The sequence below is a fragment of the Amphiprion ocellaris genome, chromosome 1 (assembly GCF_022539595.1).
Source record: "Amphiprion ocellaris isolate individual 3 ecotype Okinawa chromosome 1, ASM2253959v1, whole genome shotgun sequence".
In the NCBI taxonomy this organism is placed as follows: domain Eukaryota; kingdom Metazoa; phylum Chordata; class Actinopteri; family Pomacentridae; genus Amphiprion; species Amphiprion ocellaris.
Genome location: NC_072766.1, coordinates 25,398,836 through 25,422,527, shown reverse-complemented (window position 1 = coordinate 25,422,527; position 23,692 = coordinate 25,398,836). Strand labels below are relative to the sequence as shown.

The 23,692-nt window shown below is 39.9% G+C and overlaps 1 protein-coding gene across 6 annotated transcripts in view; it reads right to left on the bottom strand.

The window, feature by feature from the left end:
- The window catches only part of znf536 (zinc finger protein 536), a 234,145-nt gene that overhangs the window by 188,081 nt on the left and 22,372 nt on the right, over positions 1 to 23,692 (bottom strand). For 4 of the 6 annotated variants that reach the window (XM_035952004.2, XM_035952001.2, XM_023278425.3 and 1 more), the window contains exon 2: positions 19,985 to 20,066. The exons of the other annotated variants lie outside the window; for them this stretch is intronic. The gene's annotated coding sequence lies outside the window, so the exon portion shown is untranslated. The remainder of the gene's footprint in view (positions 1 to 19,984; positions 20,067 to 23,692) is intronic. 6 annotated transcript variants of the gene reach the window in all.

The following is a 23,692-nucleotide window of genomic DNA, read 5'->3' as shown; positions in this document are numbered from 1 at the left end:
AAACACTGGGTATTTGTAAAATTCCAAGTACTATCCTTTAAAAATGCATTACAAAACATCTATAGTTTGCAGTCCAGTTCATCAAAAGTAAAAAGATCAGCCTGCATCATTGGAGATGGCCACTAATGGAGATTACTATTTTTTTGGTTGTTTGTTTTGTCTATATTTGCATGCCGATAAGACTAACAACAATCATAAACAAAAGGTACAGATTTCTAAAATGTATACAGTTTACAAAACTTTACATCCTTATGGATCAAGACAAAGTGGCTTAACATAAACCCAAGAAACCATGACAGATAAAAGTTGACAGATGAAGTATTTTAACCCCAATGCACAATATATTGAAAACCCTTTTTAATGCACAATTTTCTTTCTTGCTATATAGGAAGAAAACTTTTTTTTTTACTTGAAGAGAATATTTTTTCCTAAAAACAAGAAAAACTCAAAACCTAATCGTATATATTTTTTAATTTATTATTATACAAAAACATTTAATGTTAGAAATGAATTTATTCTAAGTAATGCACAACAAGTCAGCACTATGAATAAGACAGAATACTGTACAATACAATAGTTTCAACATTTCCAATTTTGGTTCTATTTGTAACTTTTGCTTGTTTAGTAGAAAACAATAGGTCGACAGCTTCCTGCCGGTCATTATTGAGTATTAAAATGTGTGACATGCAAAGATACGAAACACAAAATCACATCAAAAGGTTACTTTTGACCAATCGTGTGTGTCATAGGGTTAAAACTGCACCTACACATTAATATCCTGTGCTAATTTCGGTGGATAACTCCCATGGTTTTTCAGTGCAGATTCAGTTATAAAAACATATTCAATTAAATTAACAAAAAATGCATTGTATATTAAACAAATTTTCTATATTTTTTACATTGTATATTTGATTCATATTATTTCCTCATGAAAAAAATGATTATACACTTGACATGAACAATGTGAATAACATTAAGTGCTTCATCTGTCTTCTGCGAAGAAAACCTGTAAAGCAAACTTGCTTTTCACTCACAGTAAGCTTGTTTTAAAGATCTGAACTCCCCCTACACATTAAGGCATTAAAGGAAAAAAAAAACTGCAGCTCCTGCATAGATCTGCAGATACATATTTCATGCAGTAGATATCCAGGTCATTAAGCAACATTTTGACACCTCTGTTATTTACTACCCCAAGCGGTTTCCTACCTCGTTTAATCAGACTTTACTAAAACACGCTGACTCAGAGAGAAACCTTCTTTCCCTTCTTTCTCTCTGCTGTTTATGTTTATCTCATCAGCTCCATTCTGCTCTTTGCCTTTCTCTCTTTGCTTACTTGCTGATATTTTTCAAAATGTCTATTTCACATGCGTCTGGAGTTCAGATGGGCTGAGACATAGATCACAAACGAATAAATGAGTAAAGCAGAGTGAATCAAAGACAGAGAAGGTCTCAGCTATGTGTTGTAAACAGATGCTGAGAGTAACTTATCACAGCGGTCAAGTGATAAACATAACTTTGTGTTCTTGACGTTTTTCGCTGAAGCAACTTGCGTCTCCTCCTCCGTCAGGGAGTGATATTTAAAACATCCAAAGTGGAGTGCACCTTTTTTGCCTCAGAAGAGGTTTACCTTCGATTTTCTCTGCTGGGAAGGGATCACTTGAGACAGGAGCGAGAGGCAGATTGAAGGGAATAAGAAGCGGCTCAATACAAGTTATCTTTAATGGAAGGATCCTGGATGCAGGGATTCGAGAAAAGACATTTTGGAAAAAAGAAAAGCAGGACAGAAGGGGAAAAAACATAGATGTAAAGTGTTGACAGCTGTGTTTGGTGCAGTCAGATTCTGGGGTCAGGTGCCGATGAACACACACACAAACAAATGTTCACACGGCACACATATATTAGCTGTCCCTTGCTAAATGAAACTTGGATGTAATATTGTTCTTGTCACGATGGCCATCTGATGTCAATTTCACACAGCAGCGGGACCCTCCGCAAGCTGCTCTGTACACCAGACACCCTGATACCAAACAAATCCAACACATATACAAAAGGTGTACTAAAGCTACGCCGTCATGTGGACACCCCCATCCCCACCCATGTCTACCCCTCCCTCCTCACGCACACACAAACATTCACACACTAGGATAAGTCATGGGGAAATGGATGCCCATGTTTTGTGGGACCACCTGTTCATCCTGGATACAAGTCTAAGAACCCAGTAAGGGTTAACCCTCTTTGTGGGAGGGAGCCAGGATGGTGTGTGTTTTGTGTGCACGACTTTAGTCGTGTGTGTGTGTGTGTGTTTGTGTGTGTGCGTGCGCGAGCGCGAGCATTGGCACCGCCCCATCTGAAACGTGCCCCATGAGTGGCAGACTGGCTCAGGCTGTCCGGCTGGGAAGGAACAGAGCCCACTGCTGGACCACCTCCCCAGCAACACACACACACACACACACACACACACACACACACACACACTTATACAGACACACACACACACACACACCTATAATCCTATGCACATTCTGTGTGAAGCATCTTTGCTCTCCATCTCCCATTCCAAAAATACCTGCTTTAAAAGAAAAAAAAAGAATGAACAAATGAAAATTTTAAAATCAATTGTGGTCAAGCTTTTGGACAGTTAAATATATGAGGTGAACAGAATTTCCCTCAAAATCAACGATTATGGACTAAAATTACGGCTAATGGCATGTTTATTCAAGATAGTGTGGACTAAACAAAATAATGTGCAAAACTTGTACAAAGCAATGTGAATATGCAATGAACGTAAGCTCGTTTGAGGTATGTTTCGCTTTCCTGAAATAAATGATGCTCCTACTCACCTGAGGCTATTCCCAACCACTGCACCATACCACTTAGCAAGGCACATCACTGCTATGCTATCAGCGTGAGGACCGCACAATCATCCTGACCTGCAGACACGCTTCCACGCACGCACACACACACACACACACACACACACACACACACACACACACACACACACACACACACACACACACGCATTCACACAAACCACCTTGAATCGTGGTACCACCTTTGAATCATGAATCTCATCATCCTCGTAAGTGGCTGAAAAAAGGGGAAGTGCCATCACTAACCCACCAGCACCCCATCCCCCACACCAACAAATAATCACCTCCTAGGAGGAAACGAGGAGGAGAAAAAAAAACAGCAATCTTGTCTTTCAAACGAAAAGGGGAAAATATTTTAAGGGGCAATGAATTTCGTGGAGCTGAATAGGATGTTGGTACATGTTTTACTAAAGGAAATATAATGGCAGACTATTATTAGATCACATTAATCACGAGTGTGCCAAAGGCAGTGACAGCCGTGCTGAAAAGGATTGAAAACGCTGGTAATGGATATAAATTACCCATTGTGTGATAAAAGGATTTTTTCTTCTCTAAGAAGGTAAAAAGGAATAAAACACTAAGAGAGCCACTAAACGTTGTGTGTACATATTTGCATGTGTATGTGTACGTATGTGTGAGCGTCCTGCTGCCTGTGTGTGTGTAATATGTAATAATACAGGGTTATCAGTGCAGGATTAAATTTTAAGGGAATCAGATAGTGACAGTGAGGCCTAGCATTAAAGGCGCCAGAGACAGAAAAGAGGGAAGGATTAAAAACAGATTAAATTGGTTTGTAGTGATGGAGATGAAAGGAAGGAAGAAAAGAGGGGGGAAGGAGAGTGTGCTTTGACAGAGGTCTGTCGGGCTTTTGGCACGGTGATAATGAGTCACATCTCCCATGCACTGTTATTTATCGCCGACTTGGCTCACAAACAAAAGATCAATAATTTTGAGCAAATCTAATGTTGTCTTCAATGCTAATGTGCTCGTCCATCTCATCTGCCATCTTCACCAAGGAGATGGACTGATTCCCTGTTTATTTGGAGATCAAATGCAATTGTATCACATGTCTCTAATAACAGAAGAAACCCCCCCTACACCCATGTAAATATGTGTGGGGCCTTGGATCATGTCCATGCATATGTATATACAGTTATACAGTTATGCACAAAAGTGTCATGTATGTGTAAATGATAATATATGGATCGAAAGGGCAACGAGTTGCAGCACCATTTTTCTGCATCAATCTTCATTTCTTCCTCAGACCTTGCTTTTGAAATATGAAGTGTGTCAACGGCCTGTCCCCCCACAACACAGGAGGCACATGAACATCCGTCAAAGCAACACACCCGATGTTCACCAGTTAGCCCTGCAGCACAGAGAGATGAGAAGACAGCAGATCCTTCACTGACAACTAGCCCTGGGTGAGACACTTCCCAGCCACCTGAACTCAATCAGGCCCCAGTGGAGGCAGCATTTGGGTATTTCATTTCATCTCTGTCCCCTTACTCACTCAAGGTACGTTTGATTTATCTCTCAATGCTGCATGTAGGAACGCAAATCGCATTTGGAATCTAGTGTCACTTTTGTTATGGTTATCTACATAGGAGCTGCTTGTTTTGGTTCTTTTCAACCTGGTCAGGTGAAGATTAGAGCAGACACTAATACAAGCGCTCAGAGGTTCAATCCACTGTATCCCCAGTCTACACGACTTCCGCTCACTCTCGAAGGTGCCTTGTATCTCCCAACTGTTGGCCATGTGTACAGATCATTAGGGACCTTCTCTACTTGCCTTGGCACACCAGTGTCACCCCACGTTGCACCAATATCCAGCATGATGATGGTAAAGTCAGTGGCAGGTGTAATACACTAAGCTCCTTCCCCTTCTCCCTGGGTGAGGTGTGAGGAGCAAAACAATGACAGACAAAGGTCACCTGGCCCACAACGCCCCACCTGCTGAGGTGTTGACCTGCCAAACACATCCCTGAGGCAAGAGGAAGAAAGGAAGGAAATAATGAAAGAGTGTGCGTGCAAAAAGAAACATTTGAAGAAAAAGACTATTTTATCAAGCAAGAAAGTCACCAACACCAACCAAAATAATGAGAAGAGCTTGTCCAAGTAGGATTTGATTGGTAGTCAGAAAGTTTTATTAGCTGTGGAACCTTTCTCAAAGTGATATCAGGAAGGTTTCTTTGTCAAATCTCATTTTCACCAAATAATGCAAGAATACTTCAAGTAACTGTTTCTTTCACCTACAGTGACATGAAAAAATATGTACATCTCATGCAATTTTTTTTGCCTTTTTTTGGTCATATTAGGATAAGACACCATTTCATCCTTTAGTGTTTCAACATGTACAGATAGAGGTAGTAACTTTTTTCACATGATTGCATGTTTTTGTACAGTAACTTTGGTAAATACAATTTTGGAGAATTGTAAAATATGCAAATTAAAATGTCCACAGCTCAAAGTGAAACTGTCTCAACTGATTTCTTTTTAAACTTGTTGTGAATGTGCTTTTAAATGTTCTAATACACTGTTTTATCGTGTGTAAATCACTCTGAATTGCCTTTGTATCCACAAGTGCTTCACAAATAGACGTGCATTGCCTTCAATTTACCATTGCGAGAGAGAAAATATTTGGCATTTTGTCTTGGTGAAGGACTTAAATAATTCTTTAATTATCTCTTCAATTGATCCTTTCAACATCAAAATGCAGTGTGCGATGTGTGAATCTGTTGGGCTTCCTGCATTAACACAAGTTTTCAAAAGGCGGTTGTATCAATGTCTGCTTTCTCGAAGTGTGAGAAAGAAGGATCCTTGATAGAGCAGGTCAGGACCTTGGCAGGTGAAATAATAAAGCCTTGACATAAGGCTGAGAGTAGGGAGGCACACCACGACCCAGTGCAACCCAAGGCACCTCCCAACTGCACCTAATTCTCTCTCTCACTGTGTCTTTCTTCCCCACTGTTTACATACCCAGACACCTACAAGCATGGCAGACTTCCTAGATGTTCAGAGCATTGTCAGGGCACAACTAAAGGTCAATATGCCTGGAAGCCATGCAGGCACTAGTAACAGTATGCTGTGTTTACACTACTGTTTTCTTCCCCTTTAATTAAATGTCCTTAACGCAATCAACAAAGCAAATGCTATGCATGAAAAAGACATGTCATATATTGTTTTCAAAGAGCAAACCTCAAAAATCAGGGAGCAGCTCTTAAATGGCATACGAATGTGTGCAGGGATCGTCAGTTAAACTGTTTTTCCTTCACCCTGCTTAATTGCCATTCATATATCAGTAGTAAAAATGCTAATACACAAGGACAAATGTGATGTTAATGACACAGCCACATAGACTCATCAGTGTGAAGGAACAAGATTGAGACTGACACAAGCACACAAAATAACAGGTCAGTGTCTGATTCAGCAGAGACACATGCTATGTGCACTCATCTCGAATAGTCTGTTGGAATATATTTTACACCAACAGAGGAAACACGTCAGAGCTGTCAAAGTTAGGTGTATCTCAGCTGGATATTTACCAGAGAGGAAAGATCCTGAGTATCACTGTAATGACCACCTTCCATATTGTCGTAATCATTATTGTCATTGACAGTATCACTATCATCATCAACACCGTCATCTGTAATCATCAAGCCAATCAGAAGCCAGATTTTATTACAGTGAATGTGGCATGGGTAGTCAGTGGTGATGAAGTGGTGTTAGGATGCGTTCACACAAGCACGTCTGTTTTTTTGGTTTGGTTTTGTATTTTTTCTGCCCAAATGGTAACAGATGCAAACAATGCTGATCCAAGTCCAGAACCAGAGCGACACGGTTTGGTGTACAGTGCCATGCGTATGATGCATTTGACTTTGATGATGCTACCTAGCAACAAGGGCAACTTAGGCTCCACCCACAGGCAGCCAAAAGCCCACTGAGGACCTCAAAACGACCACAAACACAATCACTGTTCATTCAATCTACTTCATTTGACACTGCACTTCCTTGCATCCCCAGCAATACACCCACAAAATTGGAAGTGGACCGGATATATGGTTGTCCAGATATGTGAAGAAGAGAGACACACACACACACACACAAAGGCAGACAGAGATTTCTTCATTTATTAGTGAAATTTTGACTGAACTGCCCTCAAAAAATTAAATACAAACTCTATATGTGATTCAATGAATGCATCACTTGCTGCACTGTCACTGATTTAGGTTCTCAGGCTGGGAAAACCCAGGGGCCTCTGTGGGAGAAACCGCTAAATTTCACCTATACTAACAATCAAAGTCCTAAACAGGCCACCCAGGTGCTAAATCATGCTATTTGAAGTTCTTTCCCACCTTGTTTAACGATATGTTGACAAAGTTCAGGAACTGAGCTCTTGATTTTCCAGTTCAAATGGAAATTACAGTTTGTTGTCTTTATCCTCATGTAAAACACCTCCTACAGTTGGCTCCTTGTTTCACGTACCAGACAAAGAGCTTGAACATATTATCACCCCCAGATTGATTGATAGGTCTTTATACTGACAAACACTAGACAAGAGCTAAATCAGAAAGTAATCAGTGTTGTTTGGTATTGTTAAAGAGTTGTTTATACATTAATCTTTTTCCCCAAAAAGAAATATACATTCAGTTTAGTGCCAGATAGCAGCATTTAGTGTGGAGGAAAAACATCTAATCTAATCTAATCACTGTATATGGCAGGTATAATGTACTTCAGACTGACACCAGCCAGTGTTGCTATCAGTGCATCCCTATCTCTCTGAGCAGACTGTGTACATGAACCAGTCTAAGAGCCAGGCGAGACTGACATTGCAACAGCAGCTTTTGGTTCCCAGCACCTAACACTCCGTTCGTAGCCCGAATATTGCCTGTGGGATTTCACCGCACTAAAGAGTCATGTCAAAGATCTTGACAACGCATGACGTCTCCCTCAGCCACTGCTGTCATGTTCCCTCTGCTACTCATTTCCACCCCCAACCCTCCCTTTTTTCCCCAAGCCTCTCTTGACTTGAGCAGGAGACTTTCTCCCTGAGTGTTTTGTCATTTTTTTAAACACACATATCAAAGCCGAGAGTAAAGCGTTGGGAAAAAAAGACAGATGTTTCTCTTATGCCTTTCTACTCAAGTACAATGAAGCTATGCAAAGGAAAGAGGGAGAGAGGGAGAGTGAAAAGAGTGAAAAGACATTTGCAGAAATCTTTTTGCAATCCACATCCTTTCTCCCGACGACTGGCAATACATCATTTGTATTGATGCAATATTAAATTTCAATATCGCATGTCAGAAGGTACAAAATGATAGATCATAGCCTAACTAAATGAATTATTAAAGGCCTAAGCTGGCTATGCTATCGGCTTCTTTTACAATCAGCTGTGTCAGAAGAGTGCAGTTGGTGATACTGGCAGCATTTCAAAGCTTTGTCGTTTTTCTTTCTAGTCGCATCCCAGCTTTCTTAATCTAGCTTTCTGTCACTTATTAATGTTCCCAAGGAACTAAAAACCACAGATCTTTCCCACCCAATAAGCAGAGGCTTAACTCACGTCCTTTTATTTCTCCAGAAAAAAAAAAATTCTTTAAAAAATGAATGAATAAAGTCATAATTAAATATTCAATATTGAACATAAGATAAGCATAAGAAAATATGTTCAGTTTTGTTAGATATGTTAAGCACAGAGAAGAGAATGCAGCCATGGGTGAGGCGCTGACTCTGTGTGGTATGATTTATATGCTCTTTATGTGCTCTGCGACCCTGTAAGTTTATCTCTATATTCCCTGTCTGATAGAGTGACTCCTTGATTGTCTCTATGTCTTGCCACAATAACACTATTTACCGGACTCAGTGGTTGATTCTAATTTACGACCCAAGTCAAAGGTTGCATCTTTGAAGCCTTGTCAATTTGTGGTTGATGGGAAAAGAAAGGAGAAACAAAGAGAACGGAGGAGATGCTTTTCCTTCATGAACAATTAGATTTGACAAGCACCTGGTGTTTGCTTGAAAGTGACACACATAGAGTGCTTCTTTTTCTTAAAATCCTGATTTCTGCCATTACCTCGTGCCACATTTCCTCAAGTTTATCTCAAGCTGATGATTGTAAGCACCATCTTGTAAACCTTCTGAACCTTAAGAGGTGTTTCCCAGAAGCATTCTAATTGAAGACACTCTTAGAAGTGGCCGATGAGTAACCCCTGTCTAATTCTAGGAGGATAAGATCATCTTAAGAAGCTCTAAAACCTACAGAACCTTTGGAATAGTAGAATATCATTTACACTATAACATGCATGTTATTTATAATGCAAATGAACTGATGCTCTTTATCTTAGGTTGTATATGCGGTTAAGGGTAATATCTGGTTTTAGCTCCATTTTCAACCTGACCAATTCCAAGTCTAAAATGTACTTTTGTGTGTGTGTGTGTGTGTGTGTGTGCGTGTGTGTGTGTGTGTATGTGTGTGTGTGTGTGTGTGTCATTCACAACACTTATGCATTGTGATTTATGCATTTTTAATGCTCAGCATGACTTACAGACAGTTACTAATGCAAAGTTACTTTAAAGTGTATTCAGCATCATCTTCAGCGCCACAGACAGATGATGGTAAGGAGCTCTTAATGGCATCTACATGCACTCATTATTAAGTACTGCTTTGGGAAACACGTGGAAATTTAAGAAAGAAAACGCAATTAACTTCAAAGATCAATCGGGAAATAGGACCGCAGAGTCTTTTGAAAGGCAATTATTGGAGTTCTTTTATCAAAATCTCAGAATGAAACCGAATGATACTGAACCAAATTTGGAGGAACAAACATGCTAAGAATTTTATGTATTTCATAGATTTTTATTTTTTTTATTTCTTTCCCTGTTCTGTTGTGTATGCACTGCTGTTACAGAACAACCAACTGTTGTCACATTGATTTTGGGTTCTTAAAGCTGTTTACACAGAATCCAATGTGAGGCTGTTATTTCATGTATAGTTTGGCAGAGTTGAGCAAGGATTCAACCAGATGCCATCCCAAATAAGGGAACAACCACCTCTATTTGGAATTCTAATTAGGGGTTACATACATCTAAATCTCTCCTCTACCTTGATGTTTTTTGATGTAAGTCACTTAGACTTAGATATTATATGTTTTGTAGCAAGGATTCAATATAGTGCTTACAGGAATAGCTCAATATTTTGGGGAAATATATTTGTTTTCTTAGCATGAGTTAGATTAGACTATTGATATGACTGTAATGCCAGTATGCTACATATAACACTGGGGCCAGATGGTGGGCTTAAGCTAACCATAAAGACTGAAAGAAGAATCTGGAAGCAAAACAAATCTCCCGGTGGTTCTTATATGAACCCTATGAGCCCAAAGCGGTTTTCAGGCAAATTTTATTTCACTACCTTCACTTTTAAACTTTTATCTTGGTCATTATGAGAGCTAGCCATAGATGCTGCATCTTATTTGTTTATTCATTTATTAATTAATTTTTATATATATATATATATACCATTTCAGGATATCCAGAGCTTCATTTGATATGATAATACGTCCAGATTTTTCATATAAGCCCTTACATGAAGAAAAAAATAAATTCCCATATTATGAAACTGTTTTTACTCGCAATATCTCTCCATATTTATGTGGATCAGAACCATGGTGGTGGAAGATAAAAATATGTGCTGAGTGATTGAGGGAAATAAATGTCACCAATTTTCTCATTGAAGTGTTCACATACAGCAACCCCCCTACACCAGCGCCAAACACATGATTTCATTAAACTGCTTATACATAACATGCCACTTAAGGCACATTTTGCATGTCTTTTCTACACTTTTCAGCTTTTTACATGTCATTTTACGATGCTAAAATAACACATCAGATGGTTGAGTTTAGGGTAAGGGTACAGTGGGGTTAATTTCTGTCATAGTTTTCTTCAAATGTTACACAGCTTTATCATAATATATTAAAATCTGTGTTGATTTCATCAGTTAAAACTGTGACAATGGCAAAAAAAAAATTGTTTGTCAAAAAGAGATTTCTGAAGAACTTGACATTTTTCTTCAAACAAATCAAAGCTAAATGATAATTTGAGATGGATGAATGGAAGATGTTTAAATTCAAGATATTCTTCAGTACACCTGAGGAATCATACACTGTCGCTCTATTAAAACAGTTTTATCCAGCTCCAAGAAATATCTCCTGTTCAGAAACAGATTTATCTAGTTGACCTGTTGCACCCACATATGACATAGCATTGCTAAAAGTAACAGGTTTTCCGTGAACACGTGAGTGAATCTTCCTCTGAATGAGTTGTTGGGGAGACTTCAGTGAAGAGAACAGGGAAATAATGATAAAGTTAATGCGAGTACAACATAGAGACAAATTGGTTCTGTTCAAACAGAAATTACGACACAATTATTATATTAGAATTAAATTAAAATAGGTTTTCATCAGTAGATTTAACCTAAGCTAGTTCAGGTGCCAAAATGAACACTGACAGAAGTAAAATCATGACTGGACATATTCTAGCCACATTTTCTAAGTCTATTTCACTTACGGGCTCAAATCCTGTATAGTCATTTTGTAGTAAAAGTGATATACTTGTTAGAATGAAGCTTGTTGACATATATGCAGAGCAGGACGGCCTTGCTTTATGCTTATTTCTGTGTGCATTTGGCCTGTGCGACTGCTAATTCTCCTGTGCTTGTGTGATGTCCTCAATCCTTAACCCCCATGAGGTTTTAATTGCAGGGTCCAGATTGCCAGGGCTGGTCAGGGCCTGGCGACCCCCATGAGAAGTCACAGCCTCCATTTAGCTTCCAGATCCCATGCAAACGAACACAGGGCCCCCGTGTTATCGTGCGAGCACTGGCTGGCAAAATGGCAAAAATTCAATTTTCATCCCCCTTTTGTATCCATGCCTTCTGTCTTGCCCTAACGATGCCCCTCCACCCCCTCCCACACACACACACACACACACACACACACAAATACACACATGCACACAGCGTGCACACACATACACAAAAACACACACACACACACACCCCTTCTCTTTCCTTCTCCCTTCAACAACAGAACACAGTGGAGTCGTTAGGACCCTCTCTTCATTACTTCAAAAAACCAATCATTAGACACCAGAGTATATACGTAATTAGAAAATCACTTCCTTTGCAATCCCGGCTAAGTAGTTTACATACTGTAATTACAGGGACAAAATCAATTTTTAATCATTTCACTGATTGGGCTCATCAGCTCAGTAGGAACATTGTATCCTGCTTGTTGTGCGAAAGCAACATCTGGGCTAAAACAATTACCCTTTTGTGTTCTAGAGCGGCTCTGAAAATGCCTTGCTGCCACTTCCCCACGTCGTGGACACTCTCTTTCTATCTCTATCCGTCTCCAGACGCCTTTCTCCCTTTGCCTTCATCTTCCTTTCTTTCTCCGTCTCCCTTTCTTTTTCTCTCCCTCCCTCTCTTCTTCTCACTCTTTCTCTTTCACTCCCTGCCCTTGACTTGGACATGGAGGATCACATTTAAAGCTTTATAAATCAATACGCTATAATAAGCTGCTCTTGACAGAGCGAGAGAGAACGGAGGGGAAGGGAAAAAAACCCAACATATTGCTTTTTTAACACCTCTTGTGTTTTTGTTTTTTCATGCCCCTGCTATTGTCATCGATGTTTTTTGAGTATTTTATATTTACATTGTTGTAAAGCAAATTCAGTTTGGCCTCGCTCAAATATCACTTTACACTATGTGTCGGAGAGGGGATGTGACAATGTCAGTACCAAATATGTAAAAACAGAAGTCTCTCTGTGTGCAATTCTCTGTCTTCTTGTCGAAGTGAGACATAAATACATAATCCAACTTCAAACTGCTTTGTATTCTTGTCTGAGAGAGGACCAATCGATCCACATTAGGCTGAACTCCCTCTCTCTCACTTTGAAAACTCAGGAAATCAGATTTCAGAGGGGGGAGAAAAAAAATCGGTTAATGCATTGATCACCCGCGCTGTATGCAAATCACATTTGCCTTTATTTTTTTGCTGATCAATAGCATTAATTAACGGCTTCGTTTTAACAGCACCCCACAATCCCGTTAGACACCACTGTCGACCTCAGAAATCATCTTTCCCCCCGTCCCTCAGTAGCCATGGAAATGAACGGCGCGTGGCAAGGGCCATAAATCAGGAAATCCAATTTGACCATGAGCTCCAGTAGTAACAGTAAAATATGAGTGCTAACACAGCACACAGGTAGATCATCCCTTACTGGGCATTCAATTGCTTATTTTATGACAAAAAAAAAGAAAAGAAAAGGAAAGAACGTTCACATCAAAATTCATGGAACTGTTAAAGGAATTCCTCATGAGGAGAACTATACAGCCTGTGTAAACTGTTCAAATCTCTTCTGTTGCTCTGGAGGAGCTTTTCAAAGTCAGAAAAAATAACCCAGATTATGTTGCAGTGATGTCATCAGGGTTGTCTTGATTTAAAACTGAGAGTTCAAATTCATAATAGAAAACTAGTATTAAAAATGGAGGCGTGAAATTAGATGTGGAAAGTTACAATGCAGGGAGGACCTAATATAAAATGCTATCAAGTTGCATTTGGAAAAGTGGCAGATTCAGGGGTTTTCGAGCTTGGTAAAACTCGAAGTCAGGATATCTCAGCTGCTTTGATTTTGATGATACTTAGTTTAATCTGCTTCTCCCAGACTCCAGTTTTCCAACTTTTACTACTATTGGTGTAGGATCATACATTTCAGGGAAAAAAAGATGATTTCTCCAACTGTTCACATTTTATAACTTTGCACTATTACACAACCAACAAATAGCTAACTACTGTATGTCATCAGAAGCACGCACATGTGTGTGTGTGTGTGTGTGTGTGTGTGTGTGTGTGTGTGTGTGTGTGTGTGTGTGTGTGTGTGTGTGTGTGTGTGTGTGTGTGGTTTCGGGGGGGGGCGGGGGGGTGGGGGGGGGTGGGGGGGTGCTGTCTGTACTAACCAGCCTAGCTGCTGCCAGGGATGCTAGTGTGTGGGATTAATAATGGACTCTTTTTGAAATTATTATTATTCCCAAAATGCTCTTTTGTGATTTGCTTTAAAGGGCATGCATGTGTGTGTGTGAGCGGGCGGGGGGTGGTGAGGGTGTTAAGTGAGTAGGGGGTGGATGGTGAGGAGGGGTTTGAGGGATGGCTTGCTTGCTCATTTAGAGAGCTTTTCCAATTATACAATTAGTCAGGAATGTAGGCCAGCAGCCTTAGTGTTCCTCCTGCTCCCGACCCTGGATAGCAAGTGCCCTCACCTCACTACGTATTCATCTGTGTCTTTCTCACTTGTCACGAAATGTATAAATAGACGTACAAACTGCAAAAAAAAAAATGCAACTGTGGATAAGTGAAAGTGACATCGGCGAGTCCATGAGGTGGGTGAAGCAGCCGTTGTCCCAGTGGTGCAAAGCTAACAAATGCTGACCTTCTTTGTGAATTGGGTTACATGTGAACAACGATGGCAGAACACTGGGGTGCTAATAAAGTCACAGGGTTGAGGCTTCTCTGGTCAAAAACTGCTTGTTGTGTGGAAGTGCTTTTTTTTTTTTTTTTTTTTGGAAACCCCCCACCAATTCCCAGCATGCTGACAAAACCCCACCACGTAGTGGAGGAAGAGCATGTGAGCGGGATTGAGGGTTTGGGATGGAACGCACAATGCTAGCTGCTGTTGATTCCTTTTTTCCTCTAAGATGAAGTGATATGATAAATGGATTTATGATGAAGAACAAATTGTTTTATAATTTGGCCCCTTTCTGATTGTCCCCTCACTTTTGCCTGGCTGCTACCAAGTGTGCCGTACTGGGTTTAATATGAAGCAACAACAACAGCCAAGTGCCATCTGTTGGCATGCGGATTTTCTGTAATCTCTCTTTACTGATTACAACAATGACTACACAAACCTCTTAAATAATTATCCCACAATGTAAAAAAAGCTAAATAATTATAATCATTAACTCCCACCAAGTCTGCCACTCCTCCAGCAAATGAAGGCTGTCAGAGAGAGAGATAAAAAAGAGAGACTGAGTATGAGAGAGAGAGAGATTTTTTTTTTTTTTCTGCTGTGATGCCAATCATGTCTTATTTATACCAGCGGGGTAGAGTACCACACAGTAGTGACAATCTTAACCCAACAACATTCAAGAGGAAACTGTGGCAAAATTGACCTTTCTCCACACACACCACCCCTGCACCTTATGTTGTTCTTTTTTTTCTGTTTGCTCAAAGGAAGAAAAAAAATTGGAGTGCAGGTTACATTTTGTACTTTGTTGGACAGAATTCATTGTTCATCACACCAAATAAAAAGAACAATGGAAAAAAAGCAACTTTGCAACTTATATGAAAAGATAATAATTTCAGTGCAAGTGACACCTTCTGTTGTTTCTTTGCAGTGAGTATAATGAACAGTCCAAAACTGTTGTTTAGATGAAAGTGAAGGATACGAAGCAACCCACTGCTCTTAAATGGTGGTTAAAAAATGCAAAAAAAACTAATTAGATTTTTTACCTGATCATTCTGACAAATGTAGAAAATGACTAAAAATAATAAGAAAGTAAGGTTTGGCTGTGTGGGTATATGGTACATCCTCCTTGGACTGCACAGAAACCATTACAATTAGATTTTTTTTCTTGATTTCTCAATGCAAGATTTAAACCAAACCTTTTCACTCAGTTCCAGCGTTTAGGATTCAGTCAAAGTAGTAAGTAAAAAATAAATAAAATAAAATAGATCCAATGAGGTGTTAAAATTGTGTTTGCACAGTAGGATGACTTGTGAGTGTTGTAATCCCCTATACTACTTTACAATATGTTGTATATTACATTGCAATATGGTGGAAACAACATTTTGATACTGTAATGAATAGTGGCTGATCATATGTTTGTTTTGTAAAATCAATGAAACTCATTATTTACTTTTGACATGCAAACAGTAGCATATGAAGTGACATTAAAATGAAAGCACTCAAGTAATCTACAAGTGGTTCAAAGTTGTTAAGTACAGTCCTTACATCGCTGCTACAAAGTGATGTGTTTCAGAAGTTGTTACCCTGCTTTCATCCGCAGGTTTTTCTTCCCGTAAGTGTATGTAAATCCTCATGACTGTTTGTGTGTGTGTGTGTGTGTGTGTGTGTGTGTGTGTGTGTGTGTGTGTGTGTGTGTGTGTGTGTGTGTGTGTGTGAGTGTGTTCAGGTCTGTTTGTGCATTGCTATCTATATAAGTCATCTGTGAGTGTAAGTGTCTGCAAGTTTGTGTGCAAGTGCTTTGTGTGAGAAATGGTGTGAGAATACGTCAAGGGTAGCATGTGTTAGCTCTGCTTCCAATATGAGGGAAATCTGTGGCACATACCTCCAATATGACACAAGCCAAAATGACGTGACTCACCCATGCTATATTTGATTAATAAAATTACAGCCGGCAAAATGTGTTCCTAAACAGCACATCATTACCAAGGCCCAGTCTGAATGAAGAAATGTGTTACTATCACATACTATTATTACAATTATTAGTCGTACCAGTATGAAGATAGAATATTAGTGTATGGACCATGCGATCTGATTTGATAAATAAGAAAAACATTTTTTTCAATATTTGTCATTTGCAGCCAAATCTGTCATTTTTTCACTTTAGGGCTGGGCAATTTTATCGATTAATTCGACTTTGTACTTAATGTCGATTTGCATTTAAAATCGATTTGCTCATCAACATCCACCACCCACACCTGCCTGCTGGGCTCCCGTAGTTCAGAGTGCGCGCCTCACTCCCCCTTGATACACAAACAACAGGGCAGCGAGCGGTGCAGATCTAAAGGCGCTTGTCCACTAGATGCGATTTTCCCACACAGCAAAGCACCGCATCTGAAAATCGCATGGACGGCGGGCGGTCACTAGCGGACCACAACATGGTCACATGACAGCTCTGAGCAACAGCAGGCCGCTACGTGGTCACATGACCCAGCTTTCAGCTGGACAGTCCGGGAGACGAGTCGGATAAACACAGCGGCTCTGCCGCAAATTTTCCCTTTTATTTCAAAAAACACATCAGTGAAAAATATTTCTGAAAGCATCTGAGGCAGAAATAATCTGTGCAGCAGCTGAATCTGTCCTCGTTTTAGGTCACCGATGCCTAGTTTAGAAGTTTGAGGACAGTTTCACGATGCGTGGAATCTCCGCACGCTGCATCCAATTTGCATAAAGTAGAAGTCAGTCTACTTTATGCAAATGAGCTGCAGCCCTCTCCGGGTAAACACATCGGATCGCAGCGGGAAAAACACCGCAACCGGACCAGCATGCCACATGCGGCGCATTTCCAGCTGCAGTCCGGTGTGTTTACCTGGAGAGGGCTGCAGCTCATTTACCTAGAGTAGACTGGACTCCGGCGTGCGGAGATTAGGTAGGGAGTAAAAAAAAAAAAAAATCAGATAAATCGTAAATTGGGATTTTTTGTGAAAAAATTGGAGATTTTTTTTTTAGGCCATATCGCCCACCTAGTAATACATGTAAATGCAGGGACGTGAAGACTGGCAACGTGACCAGCCAATCCTGAAGAAGACAGGTGCCATACATGTTTAATACCTGCTCTACTGAATCTCTTAATAAATGTTAGAACATGATTTTTTTTTCCAGCTTCAAGAGAAAAAGGTTTCCATTGATTAGCACTTTACAAGCAATCAATTTTTACAAACTGGCCTGACCCACTCATCTCTTTCTCTGTTTCTCAGGATGCCATCTCCCAGGACGATGGTCTTTCTACGAATTAAAAGAATACAGAGACGTGAGAGTGGATGAGCGATTATGAGGAGAGGAATGACGGAAGAGGAGGGACGAGTATAGATCGAATGTATGCAAAGATGAATGTGAGCTTACTGAGAAAGTAAGAAGGGAAAGAGAGAGGAAGTCTTGTTTCTGTCAGGTGAGCACGATGACAGTAATGATGATGATGATGATATGCTGAAAACAGACATACAAGTAAGATGAAGTATTCTAACCTCACAGAGTAGACGTATACCCTGACTTCTCGTATGATCTCATCAGTGATATACACGACACACTACAACTGCCCATCACTGTGAGAGGCAGGGTGGCCTCGCCTAATGATGGCTTGCACCTGTTTACTGTGTCACCTCCGTTTGCTTGTCTCCCTCAGCTACATGGAGAGGAAATGACAGAGCTGCGATTCTTTTTTTTTTTTTTTTTTTTTTACAGATTGCGTGTGTGCCTTTGTGTGTGTGTGGTAAAATGTAATCAAGAGACTGTTGCCAAACTTGTTTTGTGTTGAAAATCTCTGTCCAGAGTTGTTCGACTATTGCTTTAGATGGTCAGCGTTATCCAAAAAAGTTAGACAACAAGAACTGGAGCAGTAAGTTGCAAAACAGTTTTCACTCTGTGTAACCAGTACAAAGATTGGCCCAAGGCATGATTACCCTCGCTTAGCATTGGGGACTGAGAGGGTTCGCCCAGCTCCATTGATGCCAAGACTTACAAAACTTACATGATGCATCCAGTTTGGAGGTTATCATACAATTCAAAAGGTGTTTTCAATGGGCATTATTCCTAAACATATGGACAGGTAGGGAGCTCTTCCACCTTCTAGTATGCTCAGTAGGCTGTTGTGCCCCATTTAATGGCACTCCATTATTACCTCATTTAATTGTGGTGTAGACATGGTTTACTACTTACAAAGAGAAACAAAAGTCCACTCTTGGAGATCAGAGAGGACGGAGGATGCGAAAGTCAGCAGACTGTGTCACGTCTGAGTACTGAGCATGAGTCTTATTCTTGGATCATAATTATAGCTTAATTTTTTCACTCAATGTTTTTTGTTTTGTGTTTGATTAAGCTTAGGCAGCAAAACTACAAGTTTGTTGTTTTAGAAAAGGATCTTGGTTTGGGGGTAAAATTCACCCTGTTGCTAAGTTTACCACATGTTACAAAGCTTTTTTTTTTTTTTCCAATTATTTACAGGACGACAAGAAGTTGCCTACATTATTGGGGTTACTTTCTGGTTGTTGGTGATCAGAATAAATGACACGGCCACTGAGCCTACTGACCCCATGTATGTGTTTACTTGAGGCTAGCTCTTCTTCTGGATTGAAAAACAAAAGAAAATATTGGTCATTTTCAAAAACATTATAAAAAAATTACTATTAATTTCCCCAATGTTTAAAGTGTTTCAAAGTGGTACATAAACTGAATGAACCTCTTATGTCTTTGCTGCCCATTTCATTTTTAGGTTGAAGCTACAATTCATAGACAATAATTTGGCTCTTCAGTTACCTTTTCATCTCGCAAAACATAATCCTATGTCTTCTATTTTTAGATTTTATTTTTTTAATAAATCGAGTTACTTGAAAATGTTGAAAGCTAAACTTAGCCAGATTCAATAGAGGACTTAAAAGTAATCAGATCCAAAAGCAGATTTAACAGTGGCTTTGAATGTGATAAAATGCTTTTAAATCCCAGCCCTGACTTGCGCTAGCAGCAGTAACATGAGCCAAAGGTGTCTCTCTAAGTGTCCATTTGTGACGTCACCAACATACCCTGCTGGTCCCTCTGCTGCTAAGATGAAAACATCCTGTATGTGCTTTAATGCCCATCGATAGATAAAAATGTTCTCAACTATTGCCACCTTTTACAGTCCTTGTCCCAAACGGTATTGAGCTGTCAAATCACAATCCTTCTACATGCACATGAGAATACATCCATGAATATTTGTGATGGAGGCCTAATGGGTTTGTGGCTGGAATGTTGTCAATTCAAGTTATTTGTCTGGCTGGAAAAAACTGAGGTGACGATTGTGAATAACTGTCCTATAACTTGATGCACTCCAGAATGAGCCCCTCTCCCACCAACAGATACAATAATGGGAAACTCCCAGGTATGAATGTCTCGGCAGTGGGACCGAGAAGTGTAGCGCTGCCTGAAAAGTGCATGCCTAACTGACTTTGCGCAGATAAAGATTTAAATGAAAACAAAACATAAGTGCATGGGGCTGTAAATGTGACAGACACCTTTAATATCCTCCCCTTTCCCATGATCAATTGGTGTGATCGTACCTGCGTGACTGCCACCTCTCCAACGAACGCCGGATGTGAGAAGGAGCGCCGACAGCTTCACAGAAGGTGGGACGACAAGAGCCTGTAAACAAAGCACACACACCAGGAAATTCACAGTCACCTGCATTTGAAGCTTGACAAGTTTGCAACACCGGCGACAGAAGAGAAATACCCATTAAAAAATTGTCTGCTGATCCCCTTCCCCACGTAACCCCCCACATCTTTATTTTTCCTCAGGATTTCCTGTGAAGACGTAATGTCATTTACACATTCATGAATAATCTAACAAATATATGAACTGTAATTGCTTGTGTATATCAATCTTTTACATTTTTCATTTTCTTCTTATTATTATACCTTATAATTTGACAGTGTAATATCCAGTTGAAGACGAAAGGGTATCACACTGGGACACATACTAAGATGCACATGGTTCGTCATTTGAGAAATAAAACACAAAGTTGGAGCAAAAATAAAGAAAAACAGGAAGCCTTTCTCTCATAAGCAGAAAAATGTGAGAGAAGCCTGTGAAGCTCAGCAGAGGATGTTATCTGATCCAGCCTTGAAGCCTCACTGCTTAACGCCAGAAAAATAATCAGGCTGACATAAAGTATATTAAGTAAAGACCACTGCTCTCCTTTAACGTACCATGTCACTTGATGAATAGTATTTGAGTTGAGACCTCACAGAGACAGACTGACTTTAACTTCTGGTGAAATAAAATCACAAAGAATATATTCACTAAACTCTGCAAAAAAGTTGCTATGTTCCTTCGAGGAGGAAAACCTCAAAAAGTTTTATAGCTTTGTTCTTTGGTGAAGAAGCTAATTTATCCATTTCTACGCAGCTGACTAAACTGCTCCTGATTTACATTTCATTTTTTTGTGACATTTCAAACGTTTGCCTAGATCTGCTGAAGTTTGCTTAGATGGTAATCTGCGAGATTTTGGTTTTGTATATTTACCTTCAATCTAAGAACTAAATGCTCAATGCTGCCTTGTTTCTGAACTCCAAAGATCACCTGTCAGTCACAGTCTGATCTGTACTGTCGTCGTTTTTTTGATGTTTTTTTTTTTGTTTTTTTTTTAATATAGGTGACACACTCTTCCATTAATATGTAAATCCTGTATTATTACTGAAAATTTTGACTCTCAAAGAAGGTCCTAAAGAGGGTCCAACTAATTCTCATGGCTATTCCGAATGTGGGGAGGCAGCCAGGCATGAACGCATGAAGCTGGCTCAGTCCTACAACAGTGGGATAGTGGGGGGGGGGCACAGATGTGGAGGGTCTGCAGGAGGGCCACCCAGATTTACCCACCACTACTGTTTCAATGGAGCATCAAGAGTAAAACTCACACTCGCATGCAGCGAACACACACACACACACACACCCACACACACTCACAGCCACGACGTTGCCTTAAGTCACAATCTAAATTGGCTCCCAAGGGCATACCGACTACCTTGTTCACCAAAGGCATTGTGTATGTTTTCTGAGTGCTTAGCATATGCTGCCGTAACCTGAGATCTCTCTCTCTCTCTCTCTTTCGTTCTCCCTTTTCCGCTGCCTCTCTTGTACACACATACACATGTATACAAGCACACTATGTTGCAAGAAGTTGCTCTGTTTTCTTCTTTTGCGTATTTCCCATCAGGAGATTAATTAAATTCAAAATAGTTCACATCTACCTATTAAACCATGTTGCACCAGCCGCCCACCAGACAAACATCGACAGAGACATAACTACAGGCAGGGCGACTGGGTGGGGGTGAGCCGGGGGGGTTTGTACAAGGGGAGAAAGTGGTAAAAAAAAAAAAAAAAGAGGAGTAACTACAGGGAGTTCCGCTCAGATCACAAACAATAAGGAGTGTCAAGTCTGCTTTATATACTGCTGTATGATACTGGAATACTGATGTATGACGGTAAACACACTGGTTCTCTCTGTCATATCTAACTTACATGAATATGTCATGTATCGAGTGTAAATTAATCAGTTAAAAAGCTCAAAATCTATCAGGTTGATTTCCTGGATACACTGCAGAGACTTTTGCAATGTAAATTCAAACAATTATTGTCTAAATCACACTTTATTGCTGTTTTCATGATCAAAATGGTATACAGACTCAGAAGAAGGTCTTCCAAACTACATTCAAAAGCAGATGTACTAGGCCGGTTATTGTTTTGCCGGAGTGAAATACCACAGCAAAAGCTACTAACACTTGATTGAATCTGCTACATCTGTGATTTGATATAAAGCGCACTGCAGAGTAATGAAAATAGCTAACATTTTAAGACAGTCTAACCTTTCCTGTGTTTACCTTATTAAAGAGTGTGTACCTTAACTGGTAGAGCAATACACACAGGGGGGAAAAACAATGTGTATAAAGCTGGCAGTGTTTAAGCAGGCGAGCGGTAAAGTAATAGGCAAGAGCAGTGAAGTGTTGATTCTACAAAAGATGCGGGGGAAAAATTGCACCTTAGTGCGCACACACATACACACACACATGCACGTACACACACACACACGTACAAGCAATCACACATACATGCACATACACACACACACGTACACATTCCCTCCCCCTACTCAATATACTCCCACAACACGGCCGGCTGCCTGGCAGCCGAAGTTAACATTTTCAGAGAAAATATTCCTTGCCTCCAATAGTCCGATGTAATTCATTTTCCATCTCTGTTCATTAATCATTGTTAAAATTAGTGATCCATTTCTTCCACTCTGCCATCTGCACTCAGCTTCCTAACAAACATGACACCTCAGCGCATAATAAAAGCTGACAGCTACGAGGAGGCCTTTCCAAATAGCTTTCTGCATATGTGCACCTCCATGTCTTGATGCTGTTGTCAGACAAAAGTAGGTTATTTAGACCAGTGGCTGGAGAGAACTGCATATGAGTACATGCATATGAGTACAGATGTGCATGCTCAAACATATATGAACATATATGTAAACTGCACGACTGTTTGTGTGTGAATACACTCATTAGTCCCAAGACTATGCAAATACAGTAAGTGTTAAATAACAAAAATAAAATTCTACAAAAATCATTTCAGAAATTTCCACACCTTCGTACCAGCATATACACAGAACTGCAAATGGTCCTAATCCTAAATGGACCATACTAATATCATGGTAAAGTAAATTTCCCTCCATATTTAAAAGCAAAGGAGTAAAACAGGGAAAGTGAGAAAAAGAGAAACATTCAAGATATGAGCAATCATGAAACTGAAAAGAGCAAAAGAAGCAGCGCGAGAGAGGCCCTAAAAGTTTTAAGTATCCTGTTTACCCCAACAAGGGTTTTGCTTTAACTTCAGCTGGAACATTGTTGTACTTTTCCATTCGCATTTGCTTCCCACAGCTGTGGCATTTGTGTGTATTTGTTGTGATACTGTATATCAGCTCAGCTACACCCTGATCTCACTCAGCTAAACTCGGAGCTACTTCAGCAGATAGAAAGAAATAATGAGTTTGTTGGAAAGACGACACCCCTTCTCACTGGCCTCATAAATATACCTCTAATTTATTATTTTTTTTAAAGACAACCTTGATAGTACCTGGTACCTACATGACCCCATGACACCTTCATCTCCGGGCCTGAACACATTCGATTTAGATGGTTAAAGGTATCTCATTTAACACTCTTGAATACACAAAAATTAGGTGAATAGTGATGTCACCTGTGTTTTTC